This window comes from Mixophyes fleayi, chromosome 7, assembly GCF_038048845.1.
Source record: "Mixophyes fleayi isolate aMixFle1 chromosome 7, aMixFle1.hap1, whole genome shotgun sequence".
Classification (NCBI taxonomy): domain Eukaryota; kingdom Metazoa; phylum Chordata; class Amphibia; order Anura; family Limnodynastidae; genus Mixophyes; species Mixophyes fleayi.
The window spans coordinates 130,271,075-130,288,503 of NC_134408.1; the positions used below are offsets into that span (position 1 = coordinate 130,271,075).

General features: G+C 38.9%; 1 long non-coding RNA gene across 1 annotated transcript; it reads right to left on the reverse strand.

Annotated features, from left to right (window-relative positions):
- Positions 1-212: 212 nt before the first annotated feature.
- Positions 213-15,649, reverse strand: LOC142097072 (uncharacterized). Its single transcript, XR_012678113.1, has 3 exons — positions 15,529-15,649; positions 1,056-1,199; positions 213-301 (listed from the first exon to the last, which is right to left on the reverse strand). It is a non-coding gene; the product is annotated as an uncharacterized LOC142097072 (long non-coding RNA).
- Between the last annotated feature and the right edge of the window lie 1,780 nt (positions 15,650-17,429).

Below are 17,429 nucleotides of genomic sequence, written 5' to 3' on the forward strand. Positions count from 1 at the left end.
CATGCTAACCATTGAGTGGCATTGAGTGTCAGTATGAGCAAACATGAGTTCTAAGATTCTTCAGTGACGAGCACAGAGAAGCCAGTGAAAATCCTGTGAGGTGCAGCCAAGTTGGGTGGGGTACGGAATAATGACGCTGATTAATTCGACAACACTTACCCCAACATGATGACACCGAAGGGCTCCTTTCCGACGAGGATCGATGACGACTGTAGAGTGAAGTGACTGGAACCAATCCCGATGAAGCAAGAATCCGCCGCGACTTGATGATGTCATTACATCAGCGACGCTGTTATTGCTGCTGTTAAAGGGGTAATGTAAGTGTAAGCCCATGTAGAATGTACAATGCTTTGTAAAGTGTGATGTCCCCAAAACCTGAATTGTAACCAAATTAATATCAAATATTCATTCCCTGCACCCTGGGCAGCTGTCCCTCTCACACAGCCCCAGTTGTGACCCTGACAAATATATATCTTTCATAAGTAAAACCATATAAAATATATTTAGGTAAATGAAATCAATTACAAGTTTCTGAAAATTAGTTGGGTCATCAAGGAACAAAGTACCTTTGGTCATTTAGGGGAATAGTTGACAACCGTTTTTTCTGCATGCAATCGTATTCTCCATACACAAACTTATTGTATTTTCTTAACGCAGATTTATCAATTTATTTTAAAGCGTTCTCTGTGAATTCAGCTTTAACTGGTTTACAGATGTGGAGTGATAAATTGAGATTATCACTAATAAGCATGTTAGCTTCTGATGCATTAAACAGGAAAAAAAACCCACAATGCGCTTTCAGAATATCAGACAGAATACTGATGTACTTACAAGCTGTAAAACCGCCTGTAGTCAGTTAGCTAGAAGAGTTCATTAGGATCTATATGCCGTATAAAAAAAGGATAGGAAGCAAGACTGGAGTAATTCATTGTCTTATGACTCAATTCTAATCATTTCAGTCAGTGTGACTGACAGAGAAATGCTTTCCACTGTGATTGAGAGTATTGATTTCTCAACCCCTTTTGGGGCAAACTGGAGATACACAATCACACAACCTTCACTTTCAAAAAACCTCTTCATCTGCCTTAATCATCTGATCGATAATCGGCATCAGGATTCTGGATCTTCAGAGAAGCCTTTGTCCAATGTCTTTATTTTCATTCCAGCAATGCGTTATACATTTGCTGAGTCAAAGAGACCTAAACAGGTAAAAAAATGAACAGTGAGTAAAGACAATATTGGCGTTTATTGCCCGTATGTTGCATCCGTCCTTTTTTTATTGTTTAAATTATTTTTATTTAGTTTAGTTTTTGTTTCATTTTGCTGTGTGCACATTTTTCAATGATTTATAAAATGTCCTTTTAGTCTTTCTATAGTGTTACTGCTTTCTTACTCAATATAAAGGGATACAGTTTCTATTTATGAACTGAATTTATTTCCGCTTTACTTTTCATTAAATGTTTAATAAACAATGGGAGTTATTTTGCTCTGGACAGAGAACCTTTTATTTATGTTTGAATTTACATTTAATGATATCACTGTAACTTCTAGTATCCTATTCACTTTACAGTAAGGGGTTATCAAAAATATATTTTACATACGCATTATTTTTAATTTAAAAAAAAATAAAAATTTAAAGTATGGTTTTTTTTGGGTTTTTGATCACATTTATGATACTTAATGCTTTTTTTTATTTTTTTATTTATTTTGTTTTTGATCCAATACCACATCAGAATGACTTAATCCCTAGCAAGGATTCTCTTCTCTTCATAGGAGGAGAACAACAGAAGCCACAAAGGCAATTTGTATTTCACAAGTGTGAAGTGTTTCCAATTAAAATTTCTTGGTGTTTAGCCAGTTTTGCAATTGAATTACTAAAGCATAAAAAACATATAATCTAATGTACACTCTGTGAAGACTGAAGTCTTTATTCTGCTGGATTTCAGAAGAGCCATTCACTATAATCACCACATTCATCCCAATTACAAGAGCAAGTTCTGTGGACTTCTTATATGTTCCGTAGGCTGATGTCAAGAAGCTCAGTGCACTGTGGTAATTCCTCAAGTGAAATCAGCAGAGGTTTCCAACAGCAGCATCCTGATTTAAATTACAGAGCACATTTATGCTTCTTTATTTATTTATTTTTCCTCTGGCTGTGAAATATCACTGTACAGTAGCTTTGTCCTGACCCTTTCTCCAAAGCCCTTCCTTAAAGTGCGACTAATATAGTGACGGATGACAGCTAACTTCAACATCAGACAACACGAAAATTGAAGACACTTTTTATCCTCTTGCCAATCTGCGAGTGTCTGAATAAGCCTCGTCAACTTCATTACAAACTCATCATCTCTTGTGTAGATAATGATAGCCTAGGCTGGTGGGGAACTTAGCTACTTGTTGTTTTTACCGAATCTTTATGCCTAGAGGCCAAGCATCTGTGGGGATAATGAATGGAGTGATTCTTTTGGCACAAAACAAAGGACTCTTAGGGTGAGGAAAGGCCCATGGCGTCAGTCTAGCCCTCACTTTCAGAGCCAAAAAAATTCTTTGTTACAAATGTGTTCTTGGAAAATAGCTCTATAGTAACTAAGGAAGTTAAAAGACAGAGTAACTTTGTCCTGCGGTCTGGTGGTTAATGTTTTCTAGCATCGTCTGTGTCACATTCCATTTCTGGATTTCATTGGGCATTTTTGTGCCCAGATAATTTATGTGAATTTTTTTGCAATACACTGCAAGAATAAAAATGCATTTTATGTTGTATTAGTCAACTGTACGTAGCGAGGTCAGCAGTGAAGAAGTCTGAATTAGTAACAATATCTATAATACACAGGATAAAAGAGAGAAAATAATTTCCACTCATTTTATACATGACTTTATGAATTTAATAAACTGTTTTGTAAAAAATAAATAAATAAGAGCAATAACAATAATAATAATAATAATAATAATAATAAGAAGAAGAAGAAGAAGAAGAAGAAGAAGAAGAAGAAGAAGAAGAAGAAGAAGAAGAAAAATCTGTGAATTTTGTAAAAAGTTCTTATAGAAGAGTTTGTGTATTTTTAGACAGCCACCCTCAATATAAATTGCTGCCAAATAGGGGAGACCCCCGGTAATCCCGTTACCTGAAACCTGATCAGCCTGCAACCTACCTATTTTTAATAAAGAAAAAATAAATATTCAAGTACTACAGCCCATAGAGAACAATGGAGCTGTTTTGAAGAGGGCTGGACCAATCAAGTATCCAGTGCTGTGAGCCATTGTTGTAGAGCAATCTGACATCTGGCTTCAGTTAGAAAATGGGGTTCTATTTTCAACAGGCTATCTTAATTGGGATTCTAAAGGTGGAAACCCTTTTAAAGTGTCTCAATCATATCTTGCAAGCCAGTCGTGCAACATTTTTGATAAAATAAAAAAAGGGGAAAGAGTTTGTAAAGATAAATGAGCTGTTTTGAGTATTATTTTATTTGAATATCACAATTCTGCAAAGTCCTAACAATTCTCTGCAGTCACATGGTCCTTATACAGGACCAAAAATAACTTGTTGACATTTGAGGCCAGTTCTGATTGCAACACTCCCGTTATTCTGCACCCAAATAACAAACCCCTATATGTATATAAAAAGTTAAAAATAAACATTAATATTTTACGCTGCCATAATAATAAAAAAAATGACGCTATAGCAATAATATAAGCTGCTGTCTGCCACCCTTGTAATTCTGACGCCTTAGTTTCAGGCTTCAGTACATTCCTACAAATCCTAGCCTATGTTGCTAGTTTGCCATAATTTGTTGTTTCACAAGAAAATCTAAACAATTGAGTCAAGCAGCTGAATTATCCACAGATCCATTCACAGCAGATTTGCCCGTCTTTAAACACTGCTATTGAAATATTTATTGATCAGTTCTCCGCTATGGGTTTCTATTCTGACAGATCTATATAGAAAATGAGGACCATGATCACATATTTTTCCTTGTATTATTATTAAATTGCAAACATCTCACAAGGAAATATAAAATGGATGTACATGTTTATATATACTTAAATAGTATATGAGAGAAAGCTGTTACATGCACATAAAACACTTTAATGGAAATAAATGAGGCCATTTAAATTACATGTGCATTATTTTAAACATTTTTATGACGTATATAAGTACATTAAACCTTGACTTTTACAAAATCATTTTGATTACACAATTTTATCAGATGCAAAAATAATGCAAGGTTGGGAATTTGTTTGATTAATGGTTTGACATTAAGGTTATGTATTCAATTTAACCACTACTTAAAGTTGTTTTCAAGACTGGAATGGCCATAATGCTTGACCAATCAGGAGCCAGTGCATCGGATACCTTTTCTCTCCTGTGCCTCTCCTACAGGGCTTAGGAAGTTCTTCAGTAAAGGGCCCACCACCTAGGGATGGGAATCATTTGATATTTCATCGGAACCATCGGATTGGTTAGCCAATCAGCAGCAGCACAAAGCACAGCCCCACCCCTAGCTCACTGTAACTGGTGCTGCTCGCAGTGAGCCACTGGTTGCTGTGCTGTCTGCTGTGTGTGTGACTGTGTCACACACACAGCAGACAGTCAGTCAATCGCCAGCAGCACCTTGGTCAGGGGGGCAGACTGGCTGGCAGCTATTGGTAAATGAGCAGCCAGTGAGCTGCTTCATGAAAGTTTTACTAGTTAATGCTTTATTTCTCTTCAATAATAGGTTTGCTTTATCCGAAAAACATGTTTTACAGCTAAAAGATGCATAAATCTTTATCATTTCTGCACCATCTGTGTGTGTGTGTGTGTGTGTTTATATGTGTATATATATATATATATATATATATATATATATATATATACACACACACACACACCCTGTAAGCCTACATTTAGATAACAGTAAGGATGATTTCAGAAGTCTATTAGTGTATTATATGCTTGAGTGTCCAGTTTGCTTACAAAATAACAGAAACTTCAGTTTACATCATTTCACATCGGTTTTAGGACCAATGTTTAGAACTAAATAGTGTTTTGTACCCAATATTTAAAACATCGGTACAACAAATGTTTTCTTTCAATGTTCCATCCCTGCCACCGCCAAGGAACTGGTCTAGGTGAAGAAGAGGGTAACCCCCTTTCAAAAGTGTAAAATCTCCTAAACCATTGACTAAAATTAGTTGTGCATTAATTTCGAGGAGATACGTTAAAAAGACAATTATACGTACTTAGGGTGCACTGTTTGGAACCGCTGGATACACTAATGTTTCCGATACCATTGTTTATCTGCTGTCATCAACTGGCCCCATTGAAAATAGGCCAAGCTGGTGCCAATATCCTTCCCCCATGAGCAACTAATTTACATGAATACAACTTGAACGTTCACAGGGTAGAAGCGACAATAACGGCAACAGACCGATCGGTAACAGTAAAACATCTTTGGTGCCACTAAAGTCATCGGAAACACTGTGCATTTGGAAAATGGCACATTGTGGGTGATTGTAGGGGAGTATATATATATATATATATATATATATATATATAGATATAGATATAGAGAGAGAGAGAGTTTTTTTTAGGTTATCTCCGTCATCTCCACCCAAAACTAACTTTTTATATTATATTCGGCATTGCTTGCTAGATTCCTCCTCACACAGAAATTCAGTACTTAAAACGAAAATAAAAATAACAATAAAAGATATTAAAAGAAAATAAATCCCCACTTGGGGCTAGTACTTTAAAATAAGTCGAGCTTCTTACTAAATATGCTAGGCAGAATGTTTTACATGCAAAGATTTATTGTCAGGTACATATATTTTCTAATGCTGTTTATGTTAGTAATGCAACTTTATGGAGTGAACTTACAAGTAATGCAATTAATATAGAATTTATTTGTATATGTGTTTTAATAAGTGCTGAGGCACAAGAACGTTAACATAATTTATTTTTTCTTCCATATAAAATGATTACTGTGACCCTTATCCCTATAGCTGGCCGCATGCAGACAAGTGCACTGTGTAACTATTGCCATTTGTTTGGATTAATCTTCTATATCTGGAAATATATTTATAATAATAATTATTATTATAATTTATATTATAATAAGATTAATCAATTCCATGACCATAGTGATCTCAGGAAATGTATATATATCACATGCCATGGTATAATGGATGTTCCTTTACAGGTAGAAGTTTTTAGCAGTTACCCTTTGTGCACACAGCAGGCAGGATGAGCATGTGGACACAGCAGGCAGGATGAGCATGTGCACACAGCAGGCAGGGTGAGCATGTGCACACGGCAGGCAGGATGAGCATGTGGGCACGGCAGGCAGGATGAGCATGTGGGCACGGCAGGCAGGATGAGCATGTGGACACGGCAGGCAGGGTGAGCATGTGGACACGGCAGGCAGGGTGAGCATGTGGACACGGCAGGCAGGGTGAGCATGTGGACACGGCAGGCAGGGTGAGCATGTGGACACGGCAGGCAGGGTGAGCATGTGGACACGGCAGGCAGGGTGAGCATGTGGACACGGCAGGCAGGGTGAGCATGTGGACACGGCAGGCAGGGTGAGCATGTGGACACGGCAGGCAGGGTGAGCATGTGGACACGGCAGGCAGGGTTAGCATGTGGACACGGCAGGCAGGGTTAGCATGTGGACACGGCAGGCAGGGTGAGCATGTGGACACGGCAGGCAGGGTGAGCATGTGGACACGGCAGGCAGGATGAGCATGTGGACACGGCAGGCAGGATGAGCATGTGCACACGGCAGGCAGGATGAGCATGTGGACACGGCAGGCAGGATGAGCATGTGGACACGGCAGGCAGGGTGAGCATGTGGACACGGCAGGCAGGGTGAGCATGTGGACACGGCAGGCAGGGTGAGCATGTGGACACGGCAGGCAGGGTGAGCATGTGGACACGGCAGGCAGGGTGAGCATGTGGACACGGCAGGCAGGGTGAGCATGTGGACACGGCAGGCAGGGTGAGCATGTGGACACGGCAGGCAGGGTGAGCATGTGGACACGGCAGGCAGGGTGAGCATGTGGACACGGCAGGCAGGGTGAGCATCTGGACACGGCAGGCAGGGTGAGCATGTGCACACGGCAGGCAGGGTGAGCATCTGGACACGGCAGGCAGGGTGAGCATGTGCACACGGCAGGCAGGGTGAGCATGTGCACACGGCAGGCAGGGTGAGCATGTGCACACGGCAGGCAGGGTGAGCATGTGCACACAGCAGCCAAGGTGAGCTTGTGCACCCGGCAGCCAAGGTGAGCTTGTGCACCTGGCAACCGGTGTGAGCATGTGCACACAACAGGGAGGCTGATCATGTGCACACGGCATGGAGGCTGATCATGTGCACACGGCAGGCAGGGTGATCATATGCACACGGCAGGCAGGGTGATCATGTTCATCCATGGTGGTATTGGTGATAGAGAGCACGGGGCTTTGCTTGCTATCCAGGAGTGTAAGAGTAATAGTAAGCCCACCACTTCCAGCACCCTGTGACTTCCTATGTGCACCATGGCTTCATTGCACCAACATTGACCCATGAACACTTACATCATCACACACGCAAGAGAATCTCTTCTCACTTCTCATACCATAGCGTTATCAATAGGGGTTGAACCACACGCGCGTGTATGATGGATCCAAAGGAGTTGTTGCCCCTTTAAAGGTTCTGGTGTGCCCAATACTGGCAAATTGATAACGCTGAGTGGAATATAAGGCTATTTATGGTACATGGAACATAAAAAAAAAGGCTATCAGTGGACATCAGCAGATGTCATATGTCTATAGCTGTATAAAGGAGCTAGCCCCTGTGACAGTCATTGTTTCTGAATTACACCAGGGGACACATCTGCGGATACTCTCTGTATAAGTAGCCCAGACTACTGTTGAATCCTGCCGATTCGATCAAATTCCAAAATGGCTCGAAGAGTCACAGCATTGCCTTCCTGATGTAGCCTTTACCTTTCTTTTTTACACAACCTAACACACCAATCAACAATGCAGAAATGTTTTCTGTTCTTCTCATCAGAGCCATTTGCTCTCTGGGCTGAGGAACACACTGGCAATTCATTGTCATCTCTCCAAATTAATTTTTTACAACACATTGGCGTAATTTTTGTTTTTTTTCAGTAGTCGTCATTAGAAGTATTAGTGTTGTAGATATAAAAACAAGCAGGAAATATATTTAATTCATTAAGGTACACAATATGAACATAGTTTGCATTTTTTTTTTTAAATGCGCGTAAATCTGTCTTACACACGTCCATATTCAACAAGGGGCGGATCCAAACATACATCTGTTGTTGAATACGGGTCTAGGTGCGCTCTGCTCTGACAAACAATACACTGCAGGATACGTCCAAAACAAATGTGGAATATAAAATCCCAAAAGAAAGCATAGAAATTTTTTTTAATTAATCTCACCTGTTAATAATATAGGGCCTGATTCATTATAATAAGTTAAGCAAGTAAGGAAAACCATGTTGCATTGGAGGGGGGATAAATTTAAAATTTGATTGCAGATTTATAGTTGGGATAAGGCATGTCCAGACCTAGATCAACTTTAAATGTCAGTGTACAAATAAACTATCAAGTATTTGTGTGCTACATGAAAAACTGCCAGCATTTTCCTTATGTGCAAAATAATAACTCATTTGCACCCCTTGCATTGTAACATGGTTTTGTCCAGAACACTTAAGTAAGAAAACTTACAAAATTTTTTGCTTAGCTTTCCTTAATGAATCAGGCCCATAGTCATTAATGACGAAACAAACATATGTTTTATAATATATTTATTAGGATGTTATAAAATGTGTTCTGCACATAAAATGCATTTTACAATTGAGCCTGATCCATTCAAACACATGTTCTAGCATGCATAGCGACTGTCATCAATAGTAATCAGCACTTATACTCGACCTGTAGCAGTTGCTAGTGAAACAACAGAAAAACATGTACCTTTGAGATGCCCAAAGCTTGAGTTGGATGCCTATGTGTGCACCTAAGCTTGACATGCCCTTACATTGACTATGTGCATATACCCATTCCCCTCCCCATTCCACCCATGAAATCATAGGCTGTAGTAAGGGTCCTTTCCCTTTGAAGATGAATTGTACATTGCTGTGTTCACTGGCATATGGTCCGTTACTGGCCGTGCGCAGAAGGATTTTACGCAATTTTATGCAAAATACGGTACGTATCGGCATTTCCGTTCCTTAATGAATCAGGCCCATTGTGTTTAGTTGACTCTAGTTATCATGGTGTAATAATACACAGGAAAATTCATTGTAATATCAACCATAATATTCTTTAAAAAGCTACAGGTAAAAATTAGGCACACTTGTGGCCGCATCTGAAAGGGAGCCAATGCCTGCTCATTCCCAAGAAACGCACACACAACCTCTGCGTTCATACAAGAACAGGAAATACGTCTGAGGAAAAATACGTCAGGGTCTTCACATCAATCTGATATCAGTGATTGGGAATGCAATAATGAAATTCAGCAAACTGTCAGCAAAACTTCCTCCCAAGGAAATAGCAGCCCCAAAAAATATATTTGATGGCAATAACGCAGAAGAGTATGAACAGCCTCTCAATTCTTATGGACAGAGAATGGTGGAACCATAACTAAACTTACAGTATTTTCCACTTTGTTGTGACATGTTGGATCACTGGCAGAAGTTTGACCACTGGCCATATATTTTGTGTCCTTCAGGTGGAATTGCAACCAAAATGCATGGTCAGTAATCCCACAAACATGTGGGTACGCTTACCTGAATCAATAATGGTGACCCCTTAAATCCCCCCCCCCCCCACACACACACACACACAACCACAAACACGCAGACATACACACACAAAGAGGTAAGATTCACAAGAAAAATAAGTTACTATGTCAAAAAAAACCTGTATCATTGTAAATGTAAAATTACTTTGATATAGATGAAAAAAACAATCTGTGACAAGTAGATATGAGGTTCCATAAAATATTAAACTGCAACTACAATTTTCTTGTCATAACTGTTTAATTTTTCAACAGAGTCCTCTTGAGATATGTTGTTTTGAACACTTAGGTTGTTTACATTATTTTTGTTGACAATAGAAATGTCTTTATACCATGCATTCTTGAATTCTTACTTTTATCCTAGATGTAGACCTCTTTTTTGGGGACAAGGTTAACCTAATATGACTGAAATGAAAATTGGTCAAGGCAAATCACAATTCACTGATTTGAATCTCTGAATCAGAGCAAAATCCAGACGTGCCCAAATGTGCACTCAAATTTTAAGAGTTTTGGAATTCGTAGTTGATAATGTCCAATATAAATATCTTGTTTCATACATCTATACTCTTAACTGTGGCTGCTTTTGTAAACTATGAATGAATCACTTTAACCACATTCCGTTATATGACTTTGTTCAGAATCTCTAAGAGCTAGATTTACTAAACTGTGGGTTTGAAAAAGTGGGGATGTTGCCTATGGCAACCAATCAGATTCTAGCTTTCATTTCTTTAGTACCTTCTACAAAATGACAGCTATAATCTGATTGGTTGCTATAGGCAACATCTCCACTTTTTCAAACCCGCAGCTTAGTAAATCTAGCCCTAAATCTCCAAATTATCTCCTTCCATTTATTTAAAATCAATAGACAATCTTAAAGCTCCAAATCATATAAAAAGTCACTTCAAGAAAAAGGTTTTGGTTGTAGCAACAGCTTTCAAAGACCTAAATGAAGCTAACATAAAAAAAACATTCACAAATATATAAATAAAAATGTCAGGACCTATCTCATAATTGCCTATGTTCCCTGAACATTTGGGAGACTCCCGACTCCCGCTTCTCTTTCTTGGGAAGTGGGCAGGGCCTTGTTGACATAATTTGCATTATTATGGCCCCCCCCTGCTGAATGATTCTGTGGATTGTGACGTTGTGCAGTGGGAGGTGGGGTTGTGATGACTCAGATGGCAGTGCCACATCACTCACACTTGAACTTTGAACCTACTCTCCAAGTAGGCAAGTATGAGCTAACCAGAACTGAAAATGTTTGCCATGAAGTTGTAATCCCAGTGTAAAACATGCAGAGCTATTGCACCTTTAAACCCAAAATACAAATAGCCTTGTAAACTAGCATTACTAAAAAAAAATTCTCCCTCCCATGATTACAAGGTCAAATATTCACCCTTGTTTTAATAACAACATACAAAGGTAAGTTTTATAGGTAAATATTTATAAAAAAAATCCTTAACAGCATTGAACAGAAGATACCTTACAAATTTTGGACTCGCAGGACAAAGCTGTCCCTATCGGGACTATCCCGACTAAATCAGGACACTTGTAAATGTATGTAAATGTAATCAACTCCGTAAAGTCTAACGAACACCTTGGGCCTGATTCATTAAGGGAAGTAAAGCAAGAAAATGAGTAACTTTGAACCTTGGCAAAACCATTGTCACGGTCGTCTGTATTTCTTGATCCGATTCGGGACCCTTGGGACTAGCTGGAGCAGGACTATAACAGAACCTAGCAGCCTGGATGATCTTCCTGCTCATGTTCTTGATGATTGTAGAATATAGCAGGGGAATGAGCAGTCTGGAAATGTTGACAGGAACAGTGCACTTGTAATGCAGTCAGGAACACTGGAGCCAAGAACTATCCTCTGGAGAGGAGTGTGTTGTTCTGGCAATGAACAGATCACAGCAGCAGGTTTAAATAGGGTGTCCCAAACAACTATTGGCTGATCAGTTCATGTGATCACAGCTGCTGAATCTGGTTGGTCTGGAATGATCACCTGACTGCATCCAAGATGGCGGCGCCCATGCAGCAGAACAAACAGTGTGTGTTTGTTTACAAATGGAGGTGTGGAGAATGGGAATGTTGCAGACGACCAGAAAGGAACCAGGTAGCCGTGATATGACAGCGGCGGATGGGGTAAGTGCGGCTAAGATCCCAATTTGTGACAACCATGTTGCATTGCAGGGGGTGCAAATGAGTTTATTGTTTTGCACATGAGAAAAACACTGGCTGTTCTTTCATGTAGGACGGAAAAACTTGATAGCTTTATTTTTACACTGACATTAAAAGTGGATCGAGGACATGCCCTACCCCAATTATAAATCTGTCCTCACATTTTAAATTTACCCCCCCTCCCCCTCCAATGCCACATGGTTTTGCCAAGGTTCAAAGTTACAAATTTTTTTACTTTACTTTTCTTAATAAATCAGGCCCTTCGTTTTTATTTTTGTTTACATCATGATTTAGTTATATACGTTGTTTTTTTTTAATAGAACTCACCGGAACTAAGTTCCGGCACCTTTTTTTTTCGACGGATTTTCCAAGTTTTAAAAGTAACTTTTGAACAGTTGATGTTTGGTCAACGTGGACTTGAATGGCCCTGTCGAGAGTAGCAGGTCGGCGGAAAATTCGTGCTAGTTGGCACTGTTTGGCTTGTGGCGCTGCTCAGCTTGTGATTGATCGTTACAAGAGTCGCGTCATCTGATCTACAATGCACTGCACTCAGAAGTGGGCTTGGTGACATCACATTTGAGAAAGGAAGTATCAAATCAGATAATGTTTGAAAAAATATCTTGCTGTAAAAAGTATTGTTTGATAGGGGTTACTTTAATTTTACCCATATATTCATTTATCCATCAAAATGAGTATACCAAAGCGTATTCACGGTTTCCTGGACGAGTTTAGACAGATGACGGGAAAAAAAAGGCGTTTAAAATGCTGCAAATGTCATGTATTTCTTTTAATAAGCTCCTAATTTCAGACTTCTCACCGTGTTTTCCCTAATTAAACAATGAATGTTGCAGTTTATTTAGAGGCCAAGCGAGTGGTCTCTACCAGCCGCACAGATTAATGTAATGTTGTGTTACCTTTGACCTGGCATCCTTGAGTCTCCTGATTCTGTGTCACCACGCATAGCAGTGTAATAGAGTTGAGGTCTAGCTAATAGCCTGTCCTATTCTGACTGTCATACTCCATCACTGTAACTTACTGCAGAAGGTCCCCAAAGTGGTCACACACTTGCATCTCACACACAGATGCAGAATAATCTGTATGGATACCGAAAAATTATTTTTATTCTTTTATCAACTTCTTTTATATTTTGTATTTTTTAATACACTACATATTGACATAATACAAGCACGGTTAACTGTTATCTACCATTTAATTAGTATCTAATATTTTCCTGATGTTTAACCCTTAAAATGTTTCACGCAGCCATGGAAATCTTCTTTTTTTCCTTTAAAACATTCCAGTTATTTTGATCACGTTGGAGGCACAGTGAAGAATTAGGTAGATCTGATGTTTAACTAAACTTATTTCAGCTCAATTTTGCTCTTAGCAGTGAAGGGATAAAATTCTAAATACATTTTTTTTATAGAATGGTGATTTATCCACCTGAGTGACTAAAGTTGGCCATATACAAGCATGAGCAACAACCAATGGGTGACTATACTCAGGGGCGCCAAGAGGGTTATGGGGTTGTAAGAATGAACCAGGGTGTTGAGACACATAAAAGACTATTGGTATCGCAGTCACACCCCTCCTAGGAGCATCGGTGTTGGTTGAAGTTGTGTGCAACAGTCGGTGGGAAGGAGGCACATAGTCACGTCTGTCAAGGATATGCGCACAGCTTTGGGGGTGCCACATGAAGCGGCTGCACCAGGGGGCGGAGTATACTCTGGGTGACCCTGACCATATTGGATCAGGCCATTTGGCACTTTATATAGGTGGACAACAGTTATCTGCCAAATGGATTGATGGGCACTCCCAATCTTAAGATTTTGTTTTGTGGGTGGGGCATGGTAATTGATTTCAGCCCACAATTGGTAAACATTATTCATACAGTAAAGCATAACAGTATTCTAATAAATATAATGCATTATGATAAGGGTCTAGTAATTATGAGTTCATTTGAGGTGTAAAATAAACATTTTTATATTTATTTGATCTAAGAATTTTCATCTTTATCTACCCCAGACTCTCTAGGGCTGAGGAGAAGCCAAAGTGTCAGTGGAAACTCAAACAGTCAGCACAGTGGCACATTGGCTAGAATTGCTGCCTCACACCACTGGGGTCATGACTTAGAACCTGTTTGTGTGAAGTTTGTAGGTTCTCCCTATGTTTGCCGGCATTTACTCTGGGAGTTTCCTCCCACAGTCCAAAAATATACTGATAGGTTAATTGGCTTCTAACAAGATGGACCATGGAGAGTGCGTATGTGTGTCAGGGAATTTAAAGTATTAGCTCCAATGAGGCAGGGACTGACGTGAATGATTATTCTTTCTACAGCGCTGCATAATATGATTGGCGCTATATAAATAAATTATAATAATAATGCAGATGCCTATTCAGATGCTAGCTGCTCTTACATTAAGATGACATTTTGTAAAAGTAATTATTGTAGCGCTAGTAAGTTTGTGAACCGTTTAGAATGTTCAGAATTTCTGCACAAATGTGTCCTTAAATATGTTCTGAACATATTCATCTAAGCGATAAAAATAGATAAAGAGAAGCCAAACAAATGAAATAACACGCAAGATATACCTTAGTAGGGGGCCTGCTTTATATCTAATACAAAACATCAAAATTCTCTGTGACACCAAAAGTAAAAACACTATGAAAAAGTTTGTATTTCGCTTATCAGGTCAAGTACACAACTGCATGGTGCTTTGTTGTATGTCTAAATGGATTTACGATAGTCTTTGTTTACAAAGGTATGCAGTGGCAATTGAGATGTTATGCAAGTAAAATGTTAAATGTCATGTCATATTGTTTTCATGTTGTATTATACAAAACGTATTAGCTACAATAAATAACTATCACGGTAGCATTGGCACTATGTGTTCTCCTTTATACTGCAATACTTACATCTCTTTCACAGCAAAACTTGCATGTCAGATATATATATATATATATATATATATATATATATATATATATATATATATATATATTTATATACAGTGCTTTTTTTGCCAGAAAACTCAACCATTTTTCGACGGATTTTGAAAGTTTTAAAAGTAACTTTTGAACATTTGATGTTTGGTCTACGTGAACTTGAATCGCCCTGTCGAGCGTAGCAGGTTGGCGGCAAAATCATTAAAACGGTGCATGCGGGCTGCCTGTGTGTCGAGTCCGATGCATGCGTGCTTCGTCCGCGCTGGTTGTGATGGCGCTGCTTTGCTTGTGGCGCTGCTCAGCTTGTGATTGGTCGTGTGGTCGCGCGCTGAGTGTTTATTGCGGACAGCAACCGTTATGTTTCGATACACAATTGACGTGTGTGAGTGTGTACACAGTGATTGGCTACGTGATGTGAGTTCCAGCACCTTTGTTCTTACAAAAAAGCACTGTATATATATATATATATATATATATATATATATACCATTTTTGTAATAACATGTTAATAAAAAAATTCAGCTGCATGCTTGGGCATCATAATAATGCATTTGGCGATTAGTTATGTAGTGTCCACGTCATTACATGTAGCAGTTTTGGCATGTTCACTTACCCATATGGGAGATGCAACGGAATTAACCCCTTAGTGTGGTGGTGCGTTTCATACACCGCAGCAAGTCATTCACTACAATTCCACTGCAAAAGAAAAAAAAAGAAGTTGGCATGTCTGAGACAATGTGGACAGTTCCATCGTAATGCAGCATCTAGTTAAAAATGCTGCTCTGTAAATGGTAAAAGAAATGGATTGTATCAGTATTCAGCGGAAAAAGATTTCTGTTCTTCCTGGTTACATGGCCTATGTTCAATCAGGCTGCAGTTAATGGAAGGCCCTTCACTACTAAGCAATAAACAAACACAGATGGGCAAATAGTCTGGAATCAAATCTACTCTATGAGGTGGACAATACATAGTTAGTTCCATTACATGCCTCTCACTTGGGAATTGGAGCTGTTCCCCAGCACTACTCATTACACACCAGAACCATCTGTAGCCAGACAGAACCTTATTTGGAATATATAAAGTACAGGGGAAAAAATAGACTAGGAATCAAGAGCCCGAGAATCCTATTTCAACTTTAAATTTTGCTTGCGAAAGGCCATTTGGTTTTAGTCTCTGCAAACAGGAGGCCTCATCACTCACAATGAAGTACCCATGTAACAAGGATTAGTTGAGATCAGGGAGATTGAAGGTAATTGCTATAGTACTTTCTACTGGGACATGTTCAATGGTAGTAAAGCAAAAGACCGATACTGTACGTGGTTGTTAAAACTGCTGTGTATATATATATATATATATATATATATATATATCATACTGTATATTTACTTACTGTATGAATGTATGTGTTTATTTATATATATATATATATATATATATATATATATTTATTTTTATATTTTTTTAATGTTAGACGGGTTTTACAAACGATCAATCCGATAAAGGTCTGACAGCTTTAGAGGGAAATTTATCAAGCTGCGGGTTTGACAAAGTGTTGCCTATAGCAACCACTCAGATTCTAGTTATCATTTATTTAGTGCATTCTACAAAATGACAACTAGAATCTGATTGGTTGCTATAGGCAACATCTCCACTTTTTGAAACCCGCAGCTTCATTAAATTTTCCCCCTAGAGTCCTTTAAGATATGCGACTTCTCAAAATTGCCCACTCCTTCTTCCGTGCAAGTACAGCTAAAAAAACTACTTCTTTTGCATTAAGAGACGTGTACCAGATAAAAAAAAAATGTCAAAGCGTTTAGAAAACAGTAAAGATCACATCACACTACTACCACTGGCAAAAACATCAGTAGATGGACATTTCATCGGTTACCCAAGTGTAGATTAGGCCCCCATCCTATGCATCTCCTCATGTAGGACTTTTATCCTTTTGGGTAAAGCGTCCCAGCTATGCAGGGACTGAGCACTGTATCCTGCGTTGAAGGTTTGTCCTCACAAAAAAATTACTTTGTGTTTTTTGAACAGGGCACATCGCTCAGTTCCAGCATAGCTCTGGTGAATATAGCGAAGAACCGTACACTTTGCCAGAAATATTACCAGGGACCAGTAAGGACATTCATCCTACCTAAATTAAGGTAAGTGCTTTTATGCATGTATATATACAGTATATCTGTGTATGTATGCATACAAAAAACACAGAAAACAGCGCTGGCCACTGAAACACACACACCCACTACTTGATCCGTGAAAATAAAAACAATTTATTGATAAAAATGTATCATAGCATGAAACAAAACACTGGCCAGTGTATTCAAACAATGTCTATGATTATATGATATCACATAAGCGTACTGCAGCAAATGGTTTAAACCTAGATGTAATTGCTAGAATAATACGTGATCATGAAAAAAATGAGCCAAGGATGGTAGAAATTCCAATGTCCCAAAAATATGGACAAAAAACTCTCCAATATCCCAATATGTAGCAGTTCCAAATGAA